Here is a 24,419-nt window from a genome sequence, read left to right on the forward strand (position 1 = left end):
TCTGGAAATTGGACCTTTTGTCCAATTGCAATTCTGTGAAGGTTTTTTTTGTTTGTCTGTTTGGTTGGTTGGTTTTTTAATCACCATTTAAGCACAGAGCATTTGGAACCAAGAGGAAAACCACACTATTTCGGGCAAGTACTGGGTCTTGATAGGTCTCTGTTCTTTGATGAGTAAGTAGAAAAATAGTCAACAATATTATTAAGAAAAAAAAACTATAGGTAAAAGTAAACAAAAATCATAATTGACATTCAGAAAAAAAGATACTTCTCAGGTTTATTTACTATAGGTATCAGAATACATTTTAGAAAGTTATTTTATAGTCTTGTTGAGATGGAACAAGGCACACATGTTTTAAAAGAGAAAAAAAGATGACTTAAGGATAAGAAGAAAATAAATTGAACTCCTTCAAGGAAATTTAAGCTTTACAATAAAATTAAAATCTATGGTGTTGGCAGGAGAGAATTAACCCAGCAAGTAGAAAAAAACTGAACAGATTTAAAAAAAAAAAAAACAAAAACCTAAAACATATTCAGAAAAAAATTTTCTGAAGATGAAAAATATTTGTCTTTTTAAATAAAGGGGAGTAGTGCCTGGGTGGCTCAGTTGGTTGAACGGTTGAGCACTTCACTCTTGGTTTCAGCTCAGGTTGTGATCTTATGGGTAGTGGGATGGAGGCCCATGTTGGGCTCTACACTCACTGGGGAATCTACTTCCCTTCTCCCTCTCCCTTTGCCTCCCCATGCACTCTCTCTCTCAAACAAATAAAAATAAAATCTTTAAAAAAATAAAATAAAGGGGAATGTAAGGGCCAAGACCAATTAATTAAGAAAGTTATAGCTAGATAAATCCTAGCAAACTTTTGAATTGCATAGATACAAAGGAGAAAAAAAGGAATTAGGACAAAGTTTTGAGAGACAACTGAGACCATCCCCCCAAATTTTATTTCCATTTACATGCTTCTTCATACCCAAATGAAATAATTCTAATTATTAGGTAACCCATAACCAAAAAATAAAATAAAAAATATGCATTCTAATTTCATTAATACTTACATTATTCTAAATACCTTGGCTGGCTAAAAAAAAAAAAAAAAAAAAAAGATATCCCCCCCATAAAAGGATAACTCCTTTATTCGAAAAGAATAAGAGAAAGTATTGTTTTCAAATACATTATGTCTATATAAGCATTATGCTAAACAGAATTAACAACTAATTCTTCAAATTAAAAAAAATCTGTGAATTGGGAAACTAAAAAATACTAAAATTTAGTTTTCCATATGTCTTGTCTACCTAATTCATGCATCAATTTTTCTAATATCACAACAAAACCCCCCAAACTAGGAATTATAAAAATGGACTCCTACTATATGAGAGAAGGAAAGAAGGGAGGAAGAAAGAAAATCAGCATTTTGCCAGCAGATATGGAAAAACAAATCATATTTCTAAATGGTACAACTGTCATATAAATAGTTGAAAAGGTATCAGATGGATTAAAGAGTTATGAGTAAAAAAAAATTATAGTACAGTAAACCAGGAACTATGTAATGTTAAAATGATTTCAGGAAGAGGAACAACTTCCTAAGCACTAAAGCAACAAAAGAAAAAGGCAAGTCTGTGGGCAGCCAACTTTCTTGGTGGAGGGAAGAATTAAGTGCCTAAGGTCGCTAAGTCCTAAAGGAGGATGGAGACAGAACACTAGCATATCCCCTACAAATACTGATAGAGCTCTAGTTTACTACATAGTACATGAAAATCTAATTCAAAAATATTTTGTAACTTGACCAATAGAAGAGTGATGAGAACCCAAATTATAGATTTCCTGCCCAATGGTATGCTTTATATAGTATTCCCTGGCTATTATTGACCTTTTTTCTTGTTTCACAAATATCAAGTATTAAAACCTTATTATTAAAATATCTAAGGTGTCGTCCTGCTCAAGATTAAAATAATAATGCAAAAATTTGAAAGGTAGTTAATAGTTCCACATCCTATTCTTAAAAATGGTTATTTATAGTTATTGACCAACCATAATTTCTATGTTAATTTGATTCTTGGAATAACTCTTACTCTACTGTAAATCGTGGCTTTATAGCAATAATTTCCATATGTAATATTATTAATATAGAATAGATACATATCACTTAGCAAATCAACAGGACTTAAAAGATATTTAAATTTTATCTAATTTATGTTTAGAATGATTAGTTTCAATGAAAACTCAAATATAAATGTATTTGTATATAATAAAAATACAAAGTAATATATATTGACATATAAGATTTAATGAAGAATTTAAAGTGTTTTGGAGAAATTCAACAATTTCTAAAAGCATGATGATATATATTTTTTCTCAGTAGAGAAAGCATGTCATTTTGTAATATGTTAGCATTTTCCAAAAGAAGAGGTATTTCTTTGAGACCCAAAAATATTATTTCAAAGCAAAATTAAAACTTAAAAGAGATACAGTAATGGTAGTAGGAGTAAGGGGTCATACGAAACCTCTCACAGGTAATGATTTAAAAAGTTGACTAAAATATTAAAAAAATTTAAAGAAACTTAAGAGAGTCTAAGAGGTCATATGAGAGTTTGCACTTGAAAATGTGCAACTGGAAAGTTGTTAAAATTGACAATGTAGGATCCTGGCCAATGGGCTCTGCCAAATCTCCACAGCTATAGCAGCAGAGCATGGATAATAGAAAACCTCACCCTAAGTGAAATAAGTCAAGCAGAGAAAGACAATTATCATATAGTTTCACTCATATGTGGAACATAAGGAATAGGGCAGAGGACCACAGGGGAAGGAAGGGAAAACTGAAGGAAGAAATCAGAGAGGGAAATAAACCATGAGAGACTCTGGACTCCAGGAAACAAACCGGAGGTTATAGAAGGGAGGGGGTTGGGGAATGGGGTAACTGGGTGATGGGTATTAAGGAAGGCACATGTTGTGATAAGCGCTGGGTGTTATATGCAACTAATGAATCTTTGGACACTACATCAAAAACTAATGTACTATATGCTGGCTAATTGAACATAAAGAAAAAAAAGATAAGGAAAAAAAAAAGAAAGAAAACCTCACCCTTATCAGTTCAAGTACCAGAGATAAGAAATCAGGGCTGAAAAAACAGCCATAAATTTAAGGGGCAATTTTATCAGCAAGAGAACTACAGAGGTAATATCTAAAATCTGAGAATTAACTCTGCCCAAAACATTAGCTGAAAGCTGAACTGTCCATTTACGGCAAATATTCCAAAGTCCCTAATGAGAAAGGACAAAGGATTTAATTGCACTGGGGCCAGATCTGTAAGTTTGTAACTTTTTTTTTTTAAACTGAGTACATTTCCCAATAGGCCCTGATTTATCAGCAGAAAATTGAAGCCTTTTAAGCTAAGAGAGCAATGAAATTGGTAGCTGCATGGCATGAGGAAGAAAAATTTTGCAGTGCAAATTCAGATAAGTTAGTTAACTGCCTATTAGAGCATTAAACCAAAATCATCATAAGAATACAACACAATCCAGTCGCTACAATATATCTACTACAATATTCATTTTTCAACAAAAAATTTCTAGACATGCTAAGAAACAGGAAAATGTGACTCATACTTTGGATAAAAAGCTGTCATGAGAATATGATTTTTGACTAGATCCAGATGTTGGATTTAAAAAGATATCATAGCAGCTAATATAATTATTTTTCAGAGAACTAAAATATTTTCAAAGAACTGAAGGAACGTTACAGTATCAGTGAATGAACTATAGAGAATTTCAACAATTAGGAAACCTTAAAGAAGAAAATTGCTAGGACTGAAACGTAAAGCTGAATGTAAAGTTAGACTTCTTCACATCTTCCCTGCACATTTATAGTTCATTCATAGTTCAGGACATTATCAGGAATTTGGGCAGAGTTTAGGCAGAATTTAAAGCTCACCCTCCACTCTGAAAATCTTCTCCTTCACTTTTCATGTTGGCTATTCCTATACAAGTCTACCATCTTGTTTTTATAAAAGATGGAAATTTTTTAAAGATTTATTTATTTATTTGAGAGAGAAAGAGAGTGTGTGCACATGTGCATGGCGGGAGGTGGATAGGAAAAGAGAAAATCCCAAGCATACTCTCCACGGAGTGTGGGGCCTGATGTGGGGCTTGATCCCAGGACCCTGAGATCATGACCTGAGCCAAAATCAAGAGCAAGTCACTTAACCAACTAAGCCACCCAGGTGACTCTAGACTGAATTTTTCTGTTAGAGTTTTAGTTAATTGTATGGCATGGACTGCTCTCAAGTAGTGCTTTTTTGGTGTTTTCTTTGCTTTTTTATGAGGATGTCTATAGCTTACAGTTGTTATCTGAAAGAGGGTTGGTATAATACAACTACTTGGCCATCATGGAAGCAAAATCTTTTGATCTATTCTTGACATACATTTATTTATTCAGTTATTCGCTCATGCAATTGTTCATTGAATTATTCAACAAATATTTTTAAATATTTCATGAATTATTCAACAACATATTTGTTAATATTTGGTAGCAATGTGTATCACGTTTGTTCAAAACTCTGGAGATGAGGTTGAGCCAGAGAAAGACCTTTTCCTATATTAATGAAAGAGACAGAAAATAAATAGGAATACAAACACATTAATTATACATGAAAATAAATTCTATAGAGAAAGTGGTGGGGGGTGGGGGTACATTTTATGCTAGGGAAAAAGGAAGTCCTATATGAGAAGCTGAAATTTGAACTGAAGCATGAACAAAGAGAAGAGGGAGCATACAATCAACTGTAGAATTACATCCTACACAGAAAGAACAACAAGAACTAATGCCTGATGGAGGCCTTGAGAAAGGTGGCCAGTTTATGAGTGAATGGTTTTAGAACTGCCAGCATTACCAAATAAAAATACAGTATGCCCAGTTAAATTTGAAGAAGTTGTCATGAGACTTATTATTTAGTTTAACTGCAATGGAAAGCAATGGAAGATTTTAAGCAAGATCGACATAATCTGCTTTTTAAGTTAAATTAAAAAAATACAATTACAGAATTCAGACAAAGATTAAATTGGATAAACAAAAATCTGGATGCCTTATGGCAGCAATTGTTTTTTAACTCATTTGTGAGAGATGTGGAGAAGGAGAAATGTACATGGTAGGTTCAGACAATAGGAAGTCAGCTGGCTGGAGTCAAGGGTTTATATCAAACAGAATATAGAAGTAGGTTTAGTGTAGTCTAAAAAGGGCCTTGAAAGATGACCAAGATATACTTTATTTTGGTAGGCACTGGGGAGATGAGACAAAAGTATTGTAATGGATCAGATATGGACTAAGCCTGTGGAAATGGCAATAAAAACATCAGGAGTTCTCTTTCCCACAATGTGGCAGACTAAAAATTCTTTTCTTTTTAAAGATTTATTTATTTATTTGACAGAGACAGAGACAGCGAGAGGGAGAACACAAGCAGGGGGAATGGGAGAGAGAGAAGCAGCCTTCCCACTGAATGGGGAGCCTGATGCAGGACTGGATCCCAGGACCCTGGGATCATGACCTGAGCCGAAGGCAGAAGCTTAACGACTGAGCCACCCAGGTGCCCCCCGATAGAAATTCTGACAAGCCCTGATAGAAGCATGGGGAATGGAGAGGGGGATAAAGATAATTTTGATTTGTTGCACTTCGGATGCTAATAGAAAATTGGAGTGAATTGCCTTGTGAAGAGTTGGAGATAACAGTCTGGAGCTTAGAAGTAATCTGGTTAAATATGGAGATTTATATATTAAACCTACAAGAGTGGGTTTTATCACCAAGAGAATATAGCAGTGAGGAACAGTGGTCTGACCACGAAGCCTTGGATATATAAGAACAGAACAAAGAGTTAGCAAAATTAATACATAAGACATAATAAGAAAAGTGGAAAACACATAGACTTCAGACAGAGGTTTTTACAGGAAGGCACTGAATTCACATTCATCATCACTTCATTCTCTGAGCCTTACATTTGGTAAGAGCTTACTTAGTATTTGTTGAAAAGGTTATAAGATCCTCCTGTATTGTAAATTATTCACAGAATAAAAATTAAGTTACCACAACTTTTAATTTGACAGTTAGAAATTTTATTAAAAATTTAAAAAGTAGAAGTTTTCAAACTATCGACAATTCTTATTTAACACCCAGTAAATTCAGATATTTTATAGCGTTTATCTATAAAGAACATTCCAAGATTCTCACATGAAAGTATACACCTCTCACTTAGTTCTTATATTTTATAGGTCATAAAACACAGAATTGAAGTATGTAATAGTAGTAGAATGATGTCATAAATTAACAAAGTACACAGTACTAATGAACAGTCTCAGCTAAATTTGCCCATTTAAAAATAATGCCTAGAAAACCAGACCTAAAATATAACAATTTGGGAACTAATCTGCTGAAAGACAATTACCGTACTCAATAATGTTTTTGTTTTAGATTTCTATATTCTAGAAAGTATGTGAAATAATCCTAACATCACTTTGAGATTATGCTTTATCTATCATAGTTGAGCTTACAGTTGATATCAGTAGTTCTCAACAGGGATGACTTGGCACAGTCTACAGATATTTTTGTTTGTCCCATTTAAGAGGGCAAGTGATGGGGTCTGGATAGTGCTACTGGTATTTAGTGATAGAGGCCAGGGATACTACTAAGCATCCTGCAACACTCAGGACAATAGCTTATCGTAAAGAATTATCCTACCCAAGAAGTGCCAGCATTGAAAAGGCCTGTATATCAAAGTTTGTGGTTCCAGAGACAGTCATAAAATATACCTGGGTCAAAACCCTTTTTACAGGGACAAAATTTTTCACCCAGTGCTGAGATCTTGAGGCCCCATCAGCAGAACTATTTCTGCCTGCTTGGATTTATAGTGCAGGCCACTTTCCTTCATATATTCTGTACTCCTAAAAATGTACAGGAAGCTTGAAGATGTTTTGCGTATTTTTGAAAAGCTAAGAAAAAGTTTAAAAAACCCTTCATCACATCTCCTTTGTTAGATGCATTCATGGCATATTTGTGCCATTTTTTTCATGTTCTTTATTCTTCCCTTTCTTCCACAAGCAGTAGGTGGTCAACTAGCTTAAAGATAGCATCAAAGTCAGTCTATAAATTTGTTACTATTTTGTCTATCTTTGTATCAGTGTTAAATGTATGATACCTATGACTGTCATCATCAGCATTTACACATTTTTCCATGCTCACTCTTGTATGAAAAGGCGATAATTTTCAAATGCCTTTTACTAGCAACCCCCACCCCCTTTTATAAAGTCTTACATGAAGTCTCAAATGTAAATAAAAGACTTAGTGCTAAATCACATTTACTCCCTAATTCTATCATCCTTACCCCTTTACCTCATCTTCTTAAACAAGCAATACCTTTGGGAAACACCTGGGGCTAGAAGAAACAGTGTTTGAAAGATACTACAATTATACATTAGAATAATTGCACAAACATTCCCCTTCTCTACTGACAAAGACCTTGCTGCAGCTAAACAGAACTTTTGGCTGGCAGGCAGCAAGCCATGTATCGGTTTCAAATGTTCCTACATGAGCAGATGTATCAAAATCCAAGTCTGGCATACAAGAGGCCCTTTGGGGGCATTAATTTATAATATATAACAGCATGACAGCATGGGATGTTCAAAACTTGACTGTGTATTAATGGGAATGACCGTTTTCTCTTTGCCTCAACTAATCTTTGCTGAACTTGCTCCCTTGCTATTATCCAATGAAATCTCCTGAACTTGCTCCTTGCCATTGCCAACCTACCCTACTTCTGATAAGGGTAGAGCCAGGCCACATCTCCTTAGCTAGACTCCTATTGCTGGTGTCCTCTGCCACTCCTGTCCCACATGACACTTAGAAAAAAACAGACATTGAGATCATTTGATTAAAGGTAAGGTTCTAAATATTACGGTGATATAAAGCAACTTATCTCTGAAAAAATATTTTGCTTTAATTTTTGTCTATTAAAAGCATTTTTAAAAGAAACAATCTTAGAGGTGCCTGGGGGGCTCAGTCACTTAAGTGTCTGACTTCTGCTCAGGTCATGATCTGAGGGTCCTGGGATTGAGCTGCACTTCAGACTTCCTGTTCAGTGGAGAGTCTGCTTCTCCTTCTGCCTCTGCCCCTCCCCCACCTGCGCTTGTATGCTCGCTCTGAAATAAATAAAAATCTTTAAAAGTAACAATCTTAAAACTGAGATGAAGTGATAATTAAACCGAAAGAATGCATAAAATAAAAAGATATTATCAATTAAAGAAGAACTAAATTCAATTTTCATTTTCATATTGAAAATTGTTTTCAGATAAGGGATTTAAAAGGAGCACAGCCATCCAAGACCTATGTTTTTGTCTTTGTGCCACCCTCTCCTCTACACACATTTTATAACCTAACTCCCTTGTCTTGCTTCTTTCATGTAAGAAAGACAAATCTTTTTAAGTCATTTGTTCATTTGTCAAATATGTTATGAAAATTTATTATGTGTGTTGCATATGGAAGGCAAAATGAAGTATATAGACTAATATTCCTATACCCAACCAGTATAATTCAGTGCCTATATTGGACCAGGCACTGTTCTGGGGTACAACAACAAGCAAAACAGGCAGCATCTTGCCCTCATGGATTCTAGTGGAGGGTACAATTCCCATTAATGAGAAGCTTTCAAGGAAAGTTGGAAGTGAACAGGTATGTAGACCATCAAAAATAAGAAGCTGTGCCCCTCTCAGTTATTCCCTAAATGTACATATGGGTATAATGAATTAGTCAATTGTAATTATCTGTTTATTTTCTATTTCCTTCATTAAAACAGTTTTCAGCCTCAAAAAAAAAATCAGCAGAACCCTGTATATCAGTGCATCCTAGTTCCCTATGTAAAACTGATAAAAGTAAAACTTATTAAATTGGAAAGGAAAGGCCATAAGTCACCAGCATCCTGGCCAATTAAAATGATCCCTAGGTCACCTGCAAGGACTCTGTGGAGCACAGATTAAAAACCACCATTGAAAATGCTGTGGGCAGAGAATATAGTTTACTTGGGTGGCAAAGTGCCTATGAACTCAAATACTTGTTGAATGAATAAATGACACTTTTGAGAAAAAGAGGTTTCTAAATGCTGTAGTCTAGAAGTTTTCATAAAAGACATGAGACTCAGGCTGTCATTTAAGATACAAGCAGGCTTTAGTTTGATGTAAAGAAGAAAGTGAGTTTGTCTTGAAAAACAGTATAAATAAAGAAATGAACAGGGAAGCACAAGGTGCATGGTGGGGAGGGGGCAGAAGCAGATCACTGGGGCAGAAGAGGTGGACACATGTTGAAAAAAATATGTTGATACTCTACAGGTAATGGGCCATTAAGAATAGGAATTGCCAGGAAGAAATGGGATTGCCCAGATCAGACAGCTTCCCTAAGGTTAGTCTCCAAATCTGCCCTCTCCATCATGACCATTTACATATATTTCATAAAGTGTAAAGCACTGTGCATGCTTTACTTACGAATCGTAGATCATTTTACAATTCTGTGCAGTTACAGTCAGATTATTTCAGTTGTAAGCACTGAGCTACACTCAAGTTCTCTTCTAACTCAAAGATTTATGATTTTGAAGCTTAGAGATGGATAGTCATTGTTGTGCATATATTTATTCCTAGTTAAATTAAAAATAAGGGTTCATGCAATTGTTCCTTTTTTGGCTGGTCATATTCAAATAATCAAACTTAATTTATCTTTTAAAAATAGAACTGCATTAAAAACGTTCGATAGTACTTCCATTCTATTTGAAAAGCCATAATTCATGAAGAAAATGGACTTCAAGAAGCACTTAGGAAGGACTAGTACAGCAGTATAAATCGTATATACATGTCCTCCTAGGAAAGCAGTTATGTTTAAAACTCTTACAAATCATGGTTTATAGTGGTTGTTTTAGAACGAGAAATGAGTATATTACTGTACATATATTTTTATGGCTTCATAAAGCTAAGCACTGCTTAAACGTATAAAGGGGTCATTATGTCAACTAAATGACTTCTCTTCCCCTAGAGTAGGTTTTAAATATCTGAGCTTAGCAAACACTTGCTAGCTTATCCTTGTCCTGAATTTAGAGAGATCATTCTGAAAGAGATATTTCACAGTGTTTGATCAATAATAATTAAAATAAAAACATCCTCTCTTTTTTCCTTTGAGCACCAGCAATTTGAGCTTCCGTTAATTTAAAAAATGAAAACTTCATAATTACTGACCTGAGAAATTTTCCAAACAGGAATGAGGAATTACTCACCCATTAATAAATCCAATGGATCAGCTTTCTACTAATTCTTCTCCTCTTAAAAATTTTCTATAACACACTTAAAAGGTATAATCTGCCAAGTAAGTAACTAAATGATCATTATTTACAAAGGTGCAAATTGACTCTCCTTCCAAATAACTCAGCAGATTTACCCACAGCTTCTTTGAGCCCTATTTCAGTTCCACTGAACTCAACAAATATTTGCTAGATCAACTACTATATGCTAGACATTGTAGCGGTGACAAAAATGCATTATGTCTTAGTTTATTTCCTCAAAGACTTTCCAATCAAGACAGGAAGCAAGAAATATATAAATAGCTAGCCAGAATCCAGGCCGGAGGAGAGGTATAAACAAACTGCTCTGGAGAAGCCAAAGGAGAAAAATTACTTTCCACTGCAGAGAGGTAAGGCAATTAGGGAAGGATTTGTGAAGGAGGCTGTATTTCAGTACTTTGGGTTTCAATAGGTAGAAGGGTAGGCTAAAAAAGAGGCATCATGGGCTGAGAAAAGAATAAGAGCAAAAGTCTTGAATATGGGGGCACCTGAGTGGCTCAGTCATTAAGCATTTGCCTTTGGCTCAGGGCGTGACCCCAGAGTTCGAGCCCCGCATCGGGCTCCCTGCTCTGCCGGGAGCCTGCTTCTTCCTCTCCCACTCCCCCTGCTTATGTTCCCTCTCTCACTGGCTGTCTCTCTCTCTGCCAAATAAATAAATAAAATCTTAAAAAAAAAAATTCTTGAATATGATACTTCAGATTCTTCTTCAGTGCTGCCTAATCTTGTGGACTTCCTCCCTGATAAAGATGATTCATAATGGGTGAGGCTTTTCTATTTTGCCCTGAGGCCAGGGACAAGCTATGTGTAGTGTTAGCAAGACTAGTGCTTCTGGAATCAGACAGATTTAGATTCAGATTCCAGCTGAGCTGCTTATTGGCAGTTATGCTACATACTATTCCTGAGCCTCAGTTTTCTTATCTGTGATATAGATCTAGTAATACTTACCTTAAAAGGCAATTGGGAAAATTAATTTTAAAAAACTCCATAGAGAGCAACTACTAAATAAAATCACATGAAGTAAAAGACCACAAAAACAGTATAAATAAATCAAAATGTAAGCCTAAAAAAATGTTCAATTAACCCATAGTAAGACAAGAAAGGAAACAGGAAAAACAGAAAGAAAATAATAATGAAGAGGTAGACTTGAGCTAATAGCCCAAAACTTGAAGCTGCCCAGATGTCCTTGAGCAGCTGAACGGTTAAATGGTAAATAACCTCTGGTACATATAAACCATGGAATACTACTGACCAGTAAAAAAGAATGAATTATTAATACAAGCAACCATTTGGAAGACTCTCAAGGAATTATGATGAGTGGGGGGGAGTCCCAAAGGTTTTATATTGTATGATTTCATATATAATATTCTTGAAATGACAAAATTATGCAAATTGAAAAGATATTAGCAGTTGCCAGGAATTAAGGATTTGTGGTTATAAAAGGAAAACACTAGATCTTTTGCAATAGAAATGTTCAATATCTCAAGTGTGGTGGTTGATATGTGAAGACACACATGTGATAAAATTGTACAGAACTAAATATACGCACAGACACACACACAGGTAAAAGTAAAATGGGGTAAGTATGAATAATACCTTTGAATTGTCTCAATATCAGGATCTTCTTTGTGATAGTGTACTCTACTTATATAAGATGTTACCATTAGGGGAAACATAATGAAAGACACAATTGCATGCAAATCTACATTACCTCAAAATAAAAAGTTTAATTCAAAACCAAAACCAAACGAAACTCCACAGACCTTGTATTAGTTTGCCAGGGCTGCCATAATAAAACACCACCGAGTTAGTGGCTTAAACAACAGAAATTCATTTTCTCATAGTTCTGGAGAGTTCTGGAGGTTTGAAAGTCTAAGATAAGCTGTCAACAGCATTGGCTTTTTCTGAGGCCCTTCTCCTTGGCTTGTGGATTGCTGCCTTCTTGTCGTGTCCTCACATGGTCTTCCCTCTGTGTGCCCATGTCTGTATCCAAGTTTTCTCTTCTCATAGTGACACCAGTCATATTGGATTAGGGCCCACCCTGAAGACCTCATTTTAACTTAATTACCTCCTTAAAGACTTTATCTCCAAATGTGGTTACATTCTAAGTTATTGGGGTTTAGGGCTTCAACAAAAGAATTTTGGGCAGAGTGACAATTTAGCCCACACAGACTTAAAACAATAAAAATCACAGCAGAACAGATAGGATGAAATTTTCTTGGTGTTTGACTTAGCAATGATTTCTTGGATGTGAAACCAAAAGCACAGGCAACTAAAGAAAAAAAGATAAGTTATACTACATCAAAATTAAAAACTTCTGTGCATCAAAGGATACAATCAATATAATGAAAAGACAATCCATAGGATGGGAGAAAATAGTTGGAAATCATGAATCTGATAAGGGGATAATATCCAGAATATATAAAGAACTGCTACAACTCAACAAGAAAATAAACAATCCAATTAGAAAATGGCAAAGGACTTAAATGGATATATCTTCAAAGATACAGAAATGACTAGTAAGCACATGAAGAGATGTTTAATATCATTTATCATTGGGAAAATGTAAATAAAAACAATGAGATATCACCTCACATCCATTAGGATGGCTACTGACAACAACTAAAAAACAAAACAACAAAACAAAACAGAAAATAATGCTTATGCACTGCTGGTAGGAATATACAAAGGTACAACTACTGTGGAAGTTGTTCTGGCATTTTTCACAAAAAATTACACTTAAAATTATAATATGATCCAGCAATTCCACCTTCAGTTATATACCTTACACCCTAAAGAACTGAAAACAGAGACTCTAACAGATATTTTATACCCATATTCATAGCAGCATTATTCACACTAGCAAAAAGACAGAAGTAACCCAAGTATCCATCACCAGATAAATAGATAAGAAATGTGATGTATACATACAATGGAATATTATTCGGCCTTTAAAAAGAAAGGAAACTCTGACACATGCTATGACATGGATGAACTCGGAGGACATTATGTTAGGTAAAATAAGTCAATCACAAAAGGACAAATATTACAAGATTCCATTTATATGAGCTAGTTCAAGTAGTCAAATTCATAGAGACAGAGAGTAGAATGGTAACTGCAGGGGCTGAGGTAGAGGGGAGCATGTACAATTATTATTTAATAGGTAGAGTTATCAGTTTTGTAAAATGAAGTGAGTTCAATGGATAGATGGTGGTGATGGTAGCACAGAAATATGAATGTATTTAATGTCACTAAATTAAACACTTAAGAATTGTTAAGATAGTAAATTTTATGTTTATTTTGCTATAATTTAAATGCAAATTAAATTTAATTTTTTTTTCAGTTATAGAGACCTGTGCACATATTAAGCACTTAGAAAATGTTAGTTATTGCCTCTTCTCCTACAAACCTTAAGATGGATTTGTTTCTTTCTTGGTTTCTCTCCAGGACCCACCTCTTATTCTCTTTCCTTTCTTCTTCAGCAAGAAGTTTGAATTTTAGTAAGGAAGATCTTGAAGATCTAGTCAGACTAGGTCTCTGTCACTTCATTCCTTTACTCTACATGGCTCCAAAATTGAACAGTTGGGTAGGGGTCATTGTATATATATATATATATATATTTTTTCCATTTAGATATAAGAAAGCCATTTCTTGGCTTAATACATCTTCTTTTGTAATATGACAGCAAATTTAATAGCACAAATAAGATAAGATAATAAGTGTTCTCATCTTGTTGCTTGGATACACTGGCATTTAGTATTCTTGAGGTAATGAAAGAAATGGAAGTGAGATATTTTTCCCCCACAGTGAGAACTACATCTAATGGAGTGTCTAACTTCCTATTATTTTAATGTAAAATATATTCAGTGTTCTCCATATTATATATCAGAGTTAATACACCTTGATCACAAGGACCTAACGTTCATACATGTTAAATAGATTGGACATTTTGCCCAAAACAAACTCCTCTTTTCTTACCCTTGAATTTCTTGAATATCTTGAATGATGCTTATATAGAGTCAAATCACTCTACTTTTTAACTTAAGTTTAGAAGACATTGAGATAGCAAGGTTAAACATTTATTTATGGCTGTACTTCTTATGCAATAATTTGTACTTTTTCTCTCCAAGCAGGAAATACAATAAATGGGAGTTTTCAAACTTAATTGACCACCATACCACTTATTATTTTAAATTGAATCATTTCAGGACTGTTAAAACACCTTTTGGGACACAGTACAATTTGGGATTGGGATGGATGAGGATGAGTCATGCTGCCCATGAAGAAACTGGAAACATCTTCATATTGGCTTTTCCCCCAAAAGAGGTGGGAAAGCAAACATTGGCTTTTCCTTCTTTAATAAAAATGTTGCTGTTCTGAGGTTGACCCTAGGAAAAATTTGAGAATGTTGGCACAGTGAAATGGTGACTAGCATTTAACAAGTGTCTGCTGAGCATCAGAGATTTTGTCTTATTAAAGCAGGGTAACAGGGTGATGAAAAGGGAAGTACAGAGGAGTGGAAAAGCTTAATTTATTCATTTGGATCCAGCTGGATTAATTTTCATTATTATACCTTAAAATAATAGCAAGTGGTTTAAAACCAGATTCTTCAAAATTGAAAAAAGTAGAGACAAGAAGATATAGTTATGATAATTAGAAGATATAACCTAAAAAATCATTTTCAACAGTATCTAGGAGCAATCAAATAAGAGATAAAAGCAAGAATTATTCATAGAAAGGTATAACATTTTAATGAAATTTTAAATAAAACCTAAATAACTGGTCAACTATCCTATGTTTTCATGTAGAAAGATGATATTATAAAAATGGCAATTTTCCTACTTGACCTGGATATCTTACACAACTTAAAGTTAAAATCACATCAGGAATATTTTTGAAACTTGATAATATGATTCTAAAATTTATGTGGAAGAAAAAAGGACCAGTTGTCAGTATACTTTCAAAGAAGAAAAATGAGGAAAGAAAATTGTTTTACCAGATATAAATACTCAAACTAAAGCTATAGTAATTAAGATAATATAGTATTGATGCAGGGATAGACAAAATAATTAGTAGAACTTAGAAAAGATTCAAAGATAAATGGAACATTGTTGTGTAAAATGGGTGACATAGTAGCTCAGAGATTGAAAAAGAAGGAACTATTAAAAAAATGGAGCTGACACTTAGTTAGCCATATGGATGGGGAGTAGGGGTAGGAACAGCATTCAATTTATGATATGCAACTCAACAAAAATCAGCTCCATACGTCTTAAGGTCAAAAACAGAATTCTAGACTTTTGGAAGAAATTATAGTATAAAACCTTTCTGATAGTGGATAGGGGAGGCATTCTTAAACAAGATACAAAAACTCGCCAGGAAAGAAAAAACCCTGATAAATTATTTTACATTATCAACAAATATTGTTCATCCAAACATATCTTAAAGCAATTGAAACAGGAGGCTGGGAAGATAACAGAGTAAAAGGACCCTAAAAATACCTCATGCCATGGATACAACTAGATAACATCACATCAGCATAAATAACCTAGAAAATGACCCCAAAACTGGTAGAACAAACTTGGCAACTAAAGGCGGAGAAGAGGCCATATCAAAAAGGGTAGGAAGATGAAGATGTGGTGTGGAGCTAGAGGGACCTCACCTGTCCACAGGAGGGAGGGAGCCACAGTGCAGAGAAGGACAAGAAACAGACCATCATACTGGGAAGCCTGCACAGAAAAAACTAATCCCCATACATTTGGAACGCAAGCAGGACAAATTTTGTGAATTCTTACAACCAGTGGGACTTAAAGCCTGGAATTTTAAAAATCAGTGAGCTCAGTTCTGGGAGAGAATGGTGATAGGAAGCTGAGTTCCTGCCCTTAAAGAGACAACAAGACCAACAGCTTGTGGAGATACAGCATAAAGGCAGCAGTTTTAAAAATGCCTGGGGCATACAGGAGGGTGAGTAAATGACTCAATTCAGAGCAAGTCCTGAAGGAAGCCTTCACCAGGCACAAAGAAGCTGGCAGACTCCTTTTCCCTCCCTTGCCTTCCAGCATAAACACATGGCCACCTGCGGGAACCAGAGCAGTGCCTATACTCACTATCTAACCTGCTTACACCAACACTGGCCCCGCCACCCCCTGCCTCATTTGGCAGATCTGCAACTTCTAGTCACACCTGCCTCAGTCCCAGCATGTCAGGTCCACTCCTTCAGAATACTGGCTCAAATCTGGCCAACACTTCATCTCCCAACCCACACGTTTTGCAGGGCCTTGGTCCTGGTGGTGGCAGCAGTGGGTCCTGCTAAAGCCCAAGGCACACCTTTTTGAAACAGTGCTTTCCACCACAGGCGGTGACCAAATACTGCCCACAACAGGGAATGACAGTCTTTGCAGATGATTGCACTAAATGAAAAAGTGGCCAGGACAAAACAGCACAGTACATGAAACATACATAGGTGACATCCCCTGAAGCTCTGGGTTCTGGGGAGTAGGGGACACTGCACTACAGGACCTCATCTTCAAGAGCAGGAGAGATAGCTGACTTTCCTTATACACAGAAACAGACAAGGAGAGTTAGACAAAATGAGGAGACAGAAATATGTCTGCAATGAAAGAACAATTACAAAACCACAGCAAGAGACCTAAGCAAAACAGATATAATATGCTTGATAGAGAATTTAAAGTTATGATCATAAAGATACAGGATTTGAGAAAAGATTGGAGGACATCAGTGAGACCCTTAACAGAGAGATAGAAAAGAACTAATCAGAGATGAGAGTACAACAAACGAAATTAAAAATATGCTAGATGTAAAAATAACAGGCTAGAGGAAGCAGAGGAACAAATTAGTGACCCAGAAGACAGAGTAATAAAAAGCAATCAAGCAGAACAGGTGAGAGAAAAAAAATTATGCAAAATGAGAATAGACTTAGGGAACTCAGTGACTCCATCAAGTGTAATAACATCACATTATAGGGATCCCAGAAGAAGAAAAGAGAGAAAAGGGGGCAGAAAATTTATTTGAAGAAATAATAGCTAAAGACTTCCCTCATCTGAGGAAAGAAACAGATATCCAGATCCAGGAGACACAGAGAACCCCTAACAAAAGTAGCCCAAGAAGGTCCACATTAAGACATGCTGTAATCAAAATGGCAAAAAGTAGTGATAAAGAGAGAAATTTAAAAGCAGCAAGAGAAAAGAAGATAGTTACATACAAGGGAAATCCCATAAACTATGGGTGGTGTTTTCAGCAGAAACTCTGCAGGCCAAAAGGGAGTGGAATGATATATTCAAAATGCTAGAAGGAAAAAAATCTGCAGCCAACAATACTCTAACCAGCAAGGGTATCATTCAGAATAGAAGGAGAAATAAAGAGTTTTCTCAGACAAACACTAAAGAAGTTCATGACCACTAAACCAGACCTACAAGAAATGTCAAAGGGGACCCTTTGAGTGGAAAGGAAAGACCATAGATAAGAGTATGAAAAGTAGGAAAAACAGAAGAAATAAAAATAAATATATCTGTAAAAATTAATCAAGGGATTCACACACACACACACACACACGGTTGTAAAACCTGACATCATATACCTAAAATGTATGATGGAGAGGAGAAAAGAATGAGTCCAAACTTAAGCAACCATCAGCTTAATATAGATTGATATATGCAGATGATGTTATATACAAACCTAATGGTAACCAAAAATCAAAAACCAGTAACAGATATGCAAACAATCGAGAGAAAGGAATCCAAGTATATCACTAAAGAAAGCCAGCAAACCATGAAAGAGAGCAAAAGGATCGGAAAAAAACCCTACAAATACAACCACAAAATAAGTAACAAAGTGGCAATAAATACATATCTATCAATAATTACTTTGAACATAAATGGACTAAATGTTCCAATCAAAAGACATAAGGTGACAGAATGGATTAAAAAAATCCATCTATATGATGCCTATAAGAGGCTCCTTTGAGACTGAAAGACACCTGAAGATTGAAAGTGAGGGGATGGAGAAACATTAACCATGCACATGGTTGCCAAAAGAAAGCAGGGAAGCAGTGCTTGTATCAGACAAAAATAGACTTTAAAAGAAAGACTGTAACAAGAAATGAAGAATGGCACTACATAATAATAAAAGGGACAATCCAATAAGAAGCTACAATAATTGTAAATATTTATGCACCTAACATGGTAGTACCCAGATACATAAAACAGCTAATAACAAACATAAAGTAAATAATCAGTAGTAATAAATAGTAGGGGACTTGAACACCACACTTACATCAATGGATAGATTATCTAAGCAGAAAAATCAACAAACAGTGACTTTGAATGACACACTGGACCAGATGGATTTAACAGATATAATCAGAACATTCCATCCTACACCAGCAGAATACACATTCTTTTCACGTGCATATGAAACATTCTCCAGAATAGAGGACATGTTAGGCCACAAAACAAGTCTCAACAAATTGAAATAGATCTGTCATACCATGTATCTTTTCTGACCATAACACTATGAAACCGGAAATCAAACACAGGAAAAAATCTGGACAAAGCACGAATACGTGAAGATTAAATAACATGCCAATAAACAACAAATGGGTCAACCAAGAAATAAAAAAAGAAATAAAAAAATTACAGGGAGATAAATGAAAATGAAAACACAATTCAAATTCTCTGAGGTGCAGCAAAAGCAGTTCTAAGAGGGAAGCTTACAGCAAATACAGGTCTACCTCAAGAAGTAAGAAGCTGTCAAACACACAACCTAACCTTACATCTATAGGAACTAGAAGAAGGACAAACAAAACCCAAACCAGCAGAATGAAGGAAATAATAAAGAATAGAGCAGAAATAAATAATATAGGGGCGCCTGGGTGGCTCAGTCATTAAGCGTCTGCCTTTGGCTCAGGGCATGATCCTGGCGTTCTAGGAACGACCCCCACATCAGATCAACCTCCTCTGCTGGGAGCCTGCTTCTTCCTCTCCCACTCCCCCTGCTTGTGTTCCCTCTCTTGCTGGCTGTCTCTCTCTCTGTCAAATAAATAAAATCTTAAAAAAAGAAAGAAAGAAAGAAAGAAATTATATAGAAATTAAGAAAAAAATAAGAACACATCAATGAAAGCAGGAGCTGGTTCTTCAAAAATCAATAAACTTCTAGCTAGACTCTTCAAAAAACAAGAGAGAGGACTCAAATAAACAAAAGCAGAAATGAAAGAAGAAAAATAACAACTGAAAACACAGAAATACAAACAATCATAAGAGAATATTATAAAAAATTATATGCCAACAAATTTGACAACCTAGATACATACAACCTCCCAAAACTGAAGCAGGAAGAAATAGAACATTTTAACAGACTGATTACCAGCAATGAAATTGAGTCAGTAATAAAAAAACAACTCCCAAAAAACAAAAATTCAAGACCAGAGAGCTTCACAGGGGAATTCTACCAAACATTTAAAGAAGAGTTAACAACTATTTTCATCTCAAATTATTTTAAAAAATAGAAGAGGAAGGAAAACTGCCAAGTTCATTCTATTAGGTCAGCATTATACCTTGTACTCAAACCAGATAAAGAGAACACCAAAAAAGAAAACTAAAGGTAAATAATCTCGACGAACATAGATGCAAAAATCCTCAACAAAATATTAGCAAACTGAATCCAGCATACATTAAAAAAATTATTCACCATGATCAAGAGGGATGTATTCCTGGGTGTCAAGAGTGGTTCAATATTCACAAATCAACATGATGCATTACACCAACAAAGAAAAGGATAAAAACCATATGATCATTTCAATAGAGGCAGAAAAATTTTTGGCAAAGCACAATATCCATTCATGAGAAAAACCCTTCACAAAGTAGGCTTAGAGGGAACATACCTCAACATAATAAAGGCCTTACATGAAAAACCCAAGACTAACATCATATGCAGTGGGTAAAAACTGAGCTTTTCCTCTAAGATCAGGAACAAGACAAGGATCTCCACTCTCACCCCTTTAATTCAATATAGTACTGGAAGCCCTAGCCACAGCAATTAGACAACAAAAAGAAATAAAAGGCATCCAAATGGGTAAGGAAGATGTAAAACTTTTAGTATTTGCAGATAACATGATACTATATATAGAAAACTCTATAAAGACTCCACCAAAAAGCTACTAGAACTGATAAATGAATTCAGTAAGGTTGCAGGATACAAAATCAATACGTAGAAATTTGTTTCACTTCTGTAAACTAAAAATGAAGTAGCAGAAAGAGAAATTATGAAAACAGTTCCATTTACAATTGCAACAAAAATTATAAAATACTAAAAATAAACTTTACCAAGGAGGTAAAAGACCTGTACTATGAAAACTGTAAAACAATGTTGAAAAAAATTGAAGATGACACAAAGAAGTAGACAGATATTCCATACTCATGGATTGGAAGAACAAATATTGTTAAAATCTCCATTCTACCAAAAGCAACCTACAGATTTAATGCAATCCCTATCAAAATACCAACAGCATTTTTCATAGAACTAGAAAAAACAATCCTAAAACTTGTATGGAATCACAAAAGAACCCAAAGAGCCAAAGCAATCTTTATAAAGAAAAATAAAACAGGAGGTATCACAATTCTGGAATTCAAGTTATATTACGAAGTTGTAGTAATCAAAATAGTGTGATATGGGCACAAAAACAGACATATAGATCAATGGAACAGAATAGAAAGCCCAGAAATAAAATCACAATTACATGGTTGCAAGAATATGTAATGGGAAAAAGACAGTCTCTTCAACAAATGGTGTTGGGAAAACTGGACAGATACATGCAAAAGAATAAAACTGGACTACATTCTTACATCATACACAAAAATAAACTCAAAATAGATTAAAAGACCTAAATGTGAGAACTGAAGCCATAAAAGTCTTAGAAGAGAGCATAGGCAGTAATTTCTCTGACATGACCATAGCAACATCTTTCTAGATATGTCTCCTAAGGCAAGAGTAACAAAAGCAAAAATAAACTATTGAGACTGCATCAAAATAAAAAGCTTCTGCATAGCAAAGAAAACCATCAACAAACTAAAAGACAACATATGAAATAGGAGAAGATATTCGCAATGACATACCCAATAAAGGATTAGCATCCAAATATATAAAAAGAACTTATACAACCCAACACCCAAAAGAAAATAATCCAATTAAAAATGGGTAGAAGACATGAACACACATTTCTTCAAAGAAAACATACAGATGGCCAACAGACGCATGAAAAGATGCTCAACATCACTCATTACCAGGGAAATGCAAATCAAAACCACAATGAGATGCCACCTCATACCTGTCAGAATTGGTAAAATAAAAAAATGCAAGAAACAAGTGTTAGTGAGATTGTAGAGGAAAAGGAACCCTTGTGCACTGTTGGTGGGAATGCAAACTAGTGCAGCCACTGTGGAAGACAGTATGGAGGTTCCTCAAAAAATTAAAAATAGAACTACCATATGATCCACACAGAATATTTAAACAAAGAATACAAATACACTAATTTGAAGGGATATAATCACCTCATGTTTATTGCAGCATTATTTACAACAGACAAACTATGGAAACAGCCTAAGTGTCCATGGGTAGATGAATGGATAAAGAAGTGGTGTATATATATGTGTGTATATATATATACACATATATATATGGAATATATATATATATAGAATATAATATTACTAAGAATATAAAAATACAATATTACTTAGCCATAAGAAAGAATGAAATTTTGCTATTTGTGATAGCATGTATGGAGCTAGAGTACATAATACTAAGTGAGATAAGCCAGAGAAAAACAGATGCCATATGATTTCACTCATATGTGGAATTTAAGAACAAAACAAATAAAGAAAGGGGGGAGGAAGAGAGACAAACCAAAAAAAATAGACTCTGAACCATAGAGAACAAACAGATGGTTACTGCGGGGGGCGGGTGGGAGGGTGGAGGGATGAATGAAATAGGTGAATGAGGTTAAGAGTGCACATATCATGTTGAGCACTGAGTAATATATGGAACTGTCTAATCACTATGCTGTACACCTGAAACTAAAATAATACTGTATGTTAGCTACACTTGAATTAAAAGTAAAAAATGGTAAAAGGAAAAGAAAAAGAAAAGAAAGTACAAATTATAGGAAGATATTTGTAATATATACAACCCAAAGAAGTCTAATACCAAGAATATGTAAATCCAATGTATATCTAATATTTGACTGGCAAAAATTAAGAAGTCTTAAAATGTGGAGAGATGGAGAGATGGGGATCAAACCAATTTTTCTGCATTGCTAGTGCAAGTTGATAATTCAATACAACCTCATTAGAAAACCTGCCATTGTCTGTAATGGTAAAAATTTGTATACCCCATGACTCAGCCATTTTACTTACAGTTTAACCCTAAGTATTTGGACACCTGTACAAGAACATTGATTGTAGTTCTCTCTGACACAGGAAAACAATCAATCTGGAAACAGCCCAAGTGCTCTTGAGGGAATGAGAAAATGAATGGTGCTGTATTCGCAGAATGGGATACTATACAGCAGTGAAAACTTAATAAACTACAGCTAGATGCAACAGTAAGTATGAATCTGGGTACACTAAGTTTGAGTGGGAAAAAAAGCAATCACCATAGATTAAAAATGGTATACATAAAAATGCACAATATATTCTTTAGGTATATATACACATGAAATATGGCTCACTTTTATAAAGCAAGAAAGTAGAAAACACAAAACTCTTGAGAAAGTGGTTGGCTGACAGAAGGATGAGTGGGTAAGTATGGATCTAGGTTAGAACAGGAAAACAAAGATGAATATGTAATATTGTAGTTCCTGGGTTGAGTATAAGTTTCATTTTCCTAACTATATATACATACAGACAGACATAAGCTGTCAATGAACAATTTACATTAGTCCATTTATGATTAATTCAACTTTGTACACCTGATTTCCAGAAGGAAAATAAAATATATAACCTTATTTTTACATTGTGATGGCCCTAATGTCTCCACAGAAGCCATTATTAGAGTGGAAATTAGCTGGGACCCAGTGCTTAGAAAGACTTCATGTTATTCTTCTACCAGAAAACCAGGAGACCTTTGGGGACCTCCAATGCAGTTCTGTCATCACTAACCCTTTCTGATCTGTATGGAAATAGAAAGAATTCTTCTAAACAGCACAGCAACACCTTCGTAAGTGTCAATGGAGATACTTTAAATGTCTCAATTTACCTTCTTTCTTAGAAAACCTTATTTTTAGAGTGAATCACTCTTGATTGGAACTTGTCAATCACTAAATCTAATTTTTTCAGTTTTCAGATGGTTAAGGTCAAACCCATGGAAGTAGAATTGCCTTCAGTAATGATAAAGTTGTTGAAGTGAAAGTCAATAAAAATATGTCAGTTCTTATTTCATCCATGCTGATATCTGTGACTTCCCTCAACCAGTGTAGGACTTCAGTGATCTAAAACAGCAGCAGTAGCTGAAAAGTAAACTGAATTGTGGTTTTCATGAGTCATCAATGTGAATCACAACTGGTTTCCAGTTAAACTCTGGTGGCATCTCTGGCCTGGATGGAATGCATTGAAATGTTCCTTTTTCTGACTGCATGTATGCTCACTTTCCTGTACAGTCACTTTCCACTGGGCACTTTCCAACCTCAGTGGGTTAGCATTTTAATAGCTACCTTCCTCAGCCAGGAAGCAGCTTAAGCTATAATTCATTCAGATTGGTAAAAATAGATCTTTCTGGGGACTACAATCTTCAAGTCAATTGAGGAAAACAACTGAGCAGCAAAAGGATGTAGAGAAAACATAGTAACTAAAGAAAACAAAGCATTTTATTTGATTGGGAGATGATTTGCAGTCTAGCTTTTGCCTTGTGTCTGAGAAATTTAAATAGAAGTAACAGGACAACTCTTGATTTCATTTTAAAGTTATGATCATTATGGTCTTCTTCGCAAACCTTGGGACTGTTATTTAAAAAATAAAAACAAACTAGTACCGTGGAGGCTAGATGAGATGTCACTTCCTTA

At 35.0% G+C, this 24,419-nt stretch overlaps 1 long non-coding RNA gene across 1 annotated transcript in view; it reads left to right on the forward strand.

Annotated features, from left to right (window-relative positions):
• Positions 1 to 23,573, forward strand: part of LOC113253695 (uncharacterized) — a 48,508-nt gene extending 24,935 nt beyond the window's left edge. Inside the window, exons 3-5 of the long non-coding RNA XR_003315521.4 lie at positions 14,560 to 14,677; positions 22,840 to 22,964; positions 23,401 to 23,573. This is a non-coding gene — a long non-coding RNA (uncharacterized LOC113253695). The remainder of the gene's footprint in view (positions 1 to 14,559; positions 14,678 to 22,839; positions 22,965 to 23,400) is intronic.
• Positions 23,574 to 24,419: the final 846 nt, after the last annotated feature.

Source organism: Ursus arctos, unplaced genomic scaffold, assembly GCF_023065955.2.
Source record: "Ursus arctos isolate Adak ecotype North America unplaced genomic scaffold, UrsArc2.0 scaffold_20, whole genome shotgun sequence".
Classification (NCBI taxonomy): Eukaryota; Metazoa; Chordata; class Mammalia; order Carnivora; family Ursidae; genus Ursus; species Ursus arctos.